The sequence below is a fragment of the Nicotiana sylvestris genome, chromosome 1, assembly GCF_000393655.2.
Source record: "Nicotiana sylvestris chromosome 1, ASM39365v2, whole genome shotgun sequence".
In the NCBI taxonomy this organism is placed as follows: domain Eukaryota; kingdom Viridiplantae; phylum Streptophyta; class Magnoliopsida; order Solanales; family Solanaceae; genus Nicotiana; species Nicotiana sylvestris.
This window is the reverse complement of record NC_091057.1, coordinates 95,727,389-95,734,609: the sequence shown is the minus strand read 5'-3', so window position 1 is coordinate 95,734,609 and position 7,221 is coordinate 95,727,389.

Here is a 7,221-nt window from a genome sequence, read left to right as displayed (position 1 = left end):
GTCTGATGAACTTTCTCCAAGGATCGAAATCTTAGTCTGATGAATCTTTCTCCTAGGATAAAAATTCCTAGTCTGATGAATTTTCTCCTAGGATAAATGTCTTAGTCTGATAAATCTTTCTCCTAGGATAAAATCTTAGTCTGATGAATTTTTCTCCTAAGATAGAAGACCCAGTCTGATGAACTTTCTCCTAGGATAAAATTCTTAGTCTGATGAATCTTTCTCCTAAAATACCAAAAAAAAGAGACCTAGTGTGATGAATTTTCTCCTAGGATCAAAATCTTAGTCTGATGAATCTTTCTCTTAAGATAGAAAACCTAGTCAGATGAATTTTCTCCTAGGATAATAATTTTTTTTTAAAAAAAGGAAGTCTGAATTTGAAAAAAAGGGGAGTCAATTTTTAGTTTTCTTAAGTAATTAATGTTTAGTTTTCTTGAAATCAGGGGCCCCGCCTGGAGAATAGGGTCAGTCTTTACTTTAGTCAAGCTTAGTTTACAATTTTCCGCAAGCTCAATCACTTTTAGGAGACACACTTCCTAGTTTGGTTCATTCAGGTTTTATTTTTAGCAAACGCATTTGCTAGTCAAAGTTTTTGGTTTTAGTCAAAGTTTTTGGTTTTGCATTTGCTAGTCAAAGTTTTGCTAACAACTCACAAATCCTCCTAGTGCAAACTGGGGCAGAAAATTTCGTTTGTTTTGTTTGTTTTGATGAAATCAGGCACTAGAGAACAAAGGGAGGACGACACAAGTTCAAAGGAAAGCAGATCAAGTTCGGCAATCAGGCGCCCACTTGGAAAACAAGGGAAGACAACTCAAGTTTCAAGGGAAAGCAGTTTCGAAGGAAGACAACTCAAGTTTCAAGGAAATGCAGTTTCGAAAGAAGACAGTTCAAGTTTCAAGGGAAAATGGTTCAAGGTGCAAGGGAAAACAATATCAAGTAACAAGAGAAGACGGTTCAAGTTCAGCAATCAGGTGCCTACCTGGAGAATACGAGAATTCACTTCAGAATACAATTCAAGTCAGCAACAAAAGATGCTCGCGGCAAGAATGCGAGTCAACAGTCCGAGGTGATCAATAGAAGTTAGTCACAATAAAGAAAAAAAGAGAAAGGCAAGAAGTTAATCCAAATGCAGAAGTTGATAAAAGATGTGGGCTGCTCAAGACATGGCCGAGGTCACAAGCACTGCATGCCTGTTCTTGATCCGAAAAGCTGAAGAAGAATGAACTAGCACCTGCAACTAGCAAGCGTCAAGGTTCAAATCTAAAGTCTGCATGAAGAACCATTCAAGACTTTAGATCAAGCTTCAGAAGACTTATAGATAGGAATCTTGTAACTCATAGTTGACAGGCTTAGTTAGTCTTTTTCATTTCTTTGATTTTTGATGTAATAACAGGACCACAGACCGGAACCTCGACGGAACGGCACCTCTACCAGCTCTCCACCTCGGCATACTCCATCATCTCACTCACTTCTGAACTACACGTGGCCTGATTCCTTTATAGCCAAGGATATGTAGGGAGCTCAGATACAGGAGCTCGGTCACATTCTCCTTTCTCTTAGTTTTTGGTCTCTTTAAATAAGGTTCGGGTCAAAAAACCTGTCTAGTCGTTCTTTGTCTGAAAACTCTTCGTGTTTCCAGTCAAAGAGGGGCAGCTGTAGACATGTGATTTTTGACCCTCCCTAAGATTTTTTATATTTTAGCATGTAAATATTTAATTTAGGCCTAATATAGCTATTTTAATTATTTTGACTCTTTTACTTTATTTTATTACAAGAAAATGAAAATTACAAAAAAATAGTTTCATTAATATTTTTGTAGTCATTTTTAATTTTGAAAAAATACCAATAAAAATAGTTTATTTTAACAGTCAGTCTTATTTTAACAGCTATTTTACTTAAGTAGGACTAATTAATAAATCAGATCGTATTTTAGTCTCGTTCGCGGAGAAAGAATAAAACTTGGGCTCGAGCAACTCATTTTTAGGCCTAATTTTGGACCTAGCCCATAATTTCCAAGACCATAATTCCTAGGCCCATACCCCTAACCTAATCCCTACCCCTATATAATAGTACTTAATGCCTAAATAGTGACACACCTAAAAAATATTAGATCCGCCGTTTCTATCAAAGGAGGACCCAAAAACCTTTCTTCTTCCTCTTGAAGGAAAACAACAGATCTTCCTCATGAGAGCAGCTCCAAACAACAACCAAAAGTCCTCTTTTCCTCCATGAATAAGCCTTGAAAACTCCATAAAAAACCAGCAAAAAGAGCTCAATTTTTCCACTAAAAACAGCCGCTCAAACAGCTATGAGAATCCCTCTATCCCCATCAAAATCACAGCAACCATCCTCCTCAGTAAAGGGCTGCACAAACCTGCTGCAATTGGCATAAAAACAACCCTGCAACTAGCTTCTTTCGAGCTAAAATCAACTCCAAAACATAGCTGAAATCTCTGTCCGAAACAGATCTAAAACTGAGTCGTGAAGCCATTCCGAAACCACCAAAAATCTGCTGTGAATCTGCTGAAAAATCAGTCCAAAACCCCCCAGCAAATCACTTTATTTTCAGCTCGAAATCGTTGCAAAAAACGCAGCAGTTCGCCTCCATTGATCAGCCCCAGAACCCATGAGAGTTAGCCCCAAAATTCAGCTAGAACCTGATGCAAAAAGCAGCTAAAATTAGCGCACAAACACGGTAGCTCCAAGGTTGAGCTCGAGTCCGCCGACGAGTTTAGGTTCGAGCGAGCTTCGGTCTTGGTTCGTGAGTCCCGAACAAGTTCTATTGATATGATTGCTGTAGAGACTTTATACTGATTTTAACATTGAGAAATAGATTGGGTGAAGTTCTCTTAAAAAAGTTAGTTTATTTCTCTATTGTTTCCATATTACCTTTTGCTTAGTCATTTTCTCTTCTCAAGTAAATGTTATGTTGCTCCTGATGTGCTTGGTCTTTTGGTTGCCTAAGTTTGATTTAATTAAGCTTTCTATCTCTCTTTAATTAACTATGGAGATCGAGTGATTGGTATTGTTTAATTAAAATTCCAATTAGTCATGCTTTGCAAGAATAATGGTTAGTTGGGCAGTATGCGAAGGCCAATTAAGAACAACAAATTTGGGCTTTAACATTTATTTACGCAATGGTATTAACTGATAGTTTTAGCAAAAGGATTTAAGCCAAAATCTTGTGCAAATGGATTTCAAGGTATTAGACCTTCCAAGTTTGAGTGGGCCGCTTGGTTAGAAACGAAATGGGCTGCCAGTTGACCTTTGGATATAACAATTAATTGGGCTCATTAATTAGTTGAGGTGTGCCATATTAGCCAAACGTATATTTTATGGTCCTCAAGAGAGTAATTCAATTATCTATTGAGATTAGAATTCGAGGTGCGCCATTAGCGAATTTTCCATGGCCCTCGCAAAGTTGAAGTGAGGAGTTGCTTTAGGCGCATTATTTTAATAATTTACCTTTCTAAACTCGGGTGCGCATTTATGTGACCAAAATCCAAATCTCAACAACGCTAGATAAAATGTGTTGCGGACTGTGGGTGCATTTATGTGACGTAGTTCAAAACGCGTTTTATGTGACATTGAATCTTCCTAAAAATATTAAATAAAAGCGGTTACAAAGTTAAAATTGAACCATAGGCTAAAACATGAAAATCAAGTAAATAGGCCAAATATAACAGTTGAGCGACCGTGCTAGAACCACGGAATTCGGGAATGCCTAACACCTTCTCCCGGGTTAACAGAATTCCTTACCTGGATTTCTGTGTTCGTGGACTGTAAAACAGAGTCAATCTTTTCTCGATTCGGGATTTGAAACCGGTGACTTGGGATACCATAAATTATCCCAAGTGGCGACTCTGAATTTTTAAATAAATAATCTCATTTCGATTGTCACTTAAATTGGAAAAACTCCCTTATACCCCCTCCGGGTGGTAAGAAAAAGGAGGTGTGGCAAATATGTTACATATGTGATACACAAATGACACACAGTGTGATACGCATCATTTTTTTTCATATTCATCTTCTATTCGAGTTTTTAATTCAAACCACCTCAAAACTCCACCGAATCATCCAAAAACTGAGATTCAAACTCCTTAAGATGTACCCAATTTATTCTAATAACACTCATTCAAACGAAAGCAAAAATTTAATATGTTTTGGCTACAAATTGCTAATTGGCTAATATTGATATAATATTTGGCTAATATTAATAATATTTTATGAATTAACCAATTCTAATAATAAGCTACTTATAAATGGACATAGCCGATAGTTTCCCTATTCGATTTTCATCGGACTTGTCAATTTTCATTTTCTCTATCCGACTCTGCCATATCAACCCCCCCCCCTCAAAAAAGGATTATTGCATCGTCTAGCCTGTTTTGAGGCTACTTTTTAAATTGTGCCTTTTGTTAGCGTTTTCTTTTAAAAGTAACTAGTCTTAGAGTATACATTTTGTGCGTGTATCTATATCAATAAATACATAACTTTAAAGAATTAGATTAATATTATTCATCTGCTTTAATTTAGTTTAACTGGATAGTGAATTTAAGAAAGTAGGAAAAGAATTTTTTTGAAACTTGTGATCTTACACATACCATAATATCTGAGTGACTATAAAAGTGTGTCATTAAAGGTAAAATAAAATATTCACGTTGAATTATTTTCAAATTTTAAAAAGTATTATTAATTTTTAAACGAACTAAAAAAGAAATAGTGTTATCTTTTTTGGAACGAATAGAATATAAATAATATATTTGAGCTCAATAAAGTAAGAAATCTTGCACCACAAAAGTCCTCAGAAGCTTTAGTTAATTGAAAAATAATTTTACTTATGTGATGAATTTGTAAAAGAATAAAATTTAAATGCTTTGATAATTAGTTAATTTAAAGATTGAATTATTGTTTCTCAATAACATTAAAGGTAACTCAATTTAAAGACTTGATATTTTTTCTCAACATTAAAGGTAATAGCTTATCTACTAAGTATTCTATTTTCAAAGAATAAAAAATTTGATCTGACATTTTTTTTGAATCTTTATTTTTATCGACTCTTGTCAATCATTTTTCTCTCTCTTTTATATTCTAAATATTTTTATTTGTTCTAATTACTTAATGTAGTTTTAAAATAGTGTCATATAAAAACAATGAATAAAAGCTTTATTTTGAATGGGAAAATAATTTTTTCTATATAATTGTGTTAAGTATTCAATTTATAATTATAAATAATGATTAACTGTGAAATAGGCTTGTTCAAAAATGAACTATTTTAGTATGTTCCTTCTCGTATTATCTTACTCCGTAGTATATTTGTGCGCTTTTTGTTCCTAACTAATTTCATCTATTTGTTGATTTACTGCTAATCAAATAAAGAAAAATTTAATGAATGATTATAATACTAAAAAGATAACGTGGAGGAATTCAAATACAGAAGTGGAAGAATTCAAATACGGAAAGGAGACAGGTAAGTTGACATCTTAATAAATTTTAAGGTCCTAAATTTTAGAACTTTCTACATGATTTAAATAATGAAAGATTTAATACTAAATATTACTTACTTTTTAACTCCTAAATTTTAGGAAAAATTATCAACTACAGTATTGTCTCATGTGCAATCTATATTAAAGGATAAAAAAGTCTGACGACATTTTGTTAAGGGTTTCGTGCTTTTAATATAGTACTAGATTTAGTATACATGTGTTGCACGTGTGTCTAGCGTCAATCAATAAAATATATGTTCAAGAGGAACATGTAAATTAGGTTATCAAATGCTAAATTTTAAAATGTCTACATTAAGTTGATATGATACAATAAGCAACTTCGTATATAGAAAAGAATTGGGGGTTGTCATTTGTTTAATGAATATCAAAAGAAACAAAACTTAATTAATGACGACTCACGTAAATTATTTTTTGTCTTCTAATGTTTCATCTTTATTGTTTAACATTTGTACTTATAACAATTTAATTTTTAATACTATACTATAACTGATTTATATGATGAATTTCGAAAAGAATGATATTTTTGCAAATTAGTTAATTTAAAGATTTCCTTTGGTTAATTAATTTAAGAACTTAATTATTTGTTCTTTCATGTTAAAGAGAATAATTTATTTTTGTTGATTCAAATCTTAATATTAGCTCATCCCAAGTTTTAATATTTAAATATAATTATAATTTTTATCCAATAGGAATTCTATGTAAAGAGTAATAAGAAAAGCGCTATGACGTATCACTTTTGAATTTTTATGTTAATATAACCATTACTGAATCTTACCAACACTTCTCTTTCTTTTATATTATTAAAATTAAAATATTTTCTTAGTTAAGCTTGATACTCGAATTTAAAAGAAAACTTAGAATTGATACACTTTTGAGATTATTATATTAGTGATTGCTAGATATTTGTTTTTACTCTCAAATATGATTTAATATCAAAATTTTAAATATAAGAAAAATAATTGAATGACTATTTTGTTATCTAAAAAATATACTTGTAAACCTTGAAAAAAGACTCCTAAACCTGGAAAAAAATTAGGAGTCCTAAACCATGAAAATGAAAGTAAGGACTACTAAACTTGTATAACAACATACTCGTGAGCCTAGTATTAAAAAAAACAATACTCGTGAAGTGATTGGAATTCAATACCCTAAATCTAAATGTAGTTTATATGAAGGACTACAATTAAATAACATAATTTTCTAGATCAAAGTCTTAAGTATTAGAAAAATAATTAAGTGACTATTCTTAAATATTATAAAAATAATTAAATCACTATTCCTACAATGTAGCAAAATAACTTAAATTACTATTTTGTCAAATGTAAAAGTTAGTTAAGATTTTACCTTATAAACTAATAGTAAAATTAAATACCGGGCTCTAGAATTTTTTTAACATTATTCTTTTATTAGAAAGCTGACAAAGGTAAATATACATAAAAGAGTTCTTTTTATAGATGTGCTTTTGTGACTCAAGTATAATTATCATTGTTTTTACGTGTTTATATTAGGAAAAGGAGACTCAAATTCAAATGCATAGGACACCATAGGAATAATCGATATTTAGTATGTAAAATTCATATATTTATTGTTCATTATTGTGTTATTTTTTAATTAATAAATTTATTCCTAATATAATTTAGTCTAAAATGATTAAATTAGTAACAAAATAAATAGAGGAAATAAACAAAAACTTGGGAAGAAGCAATTTTTCTCA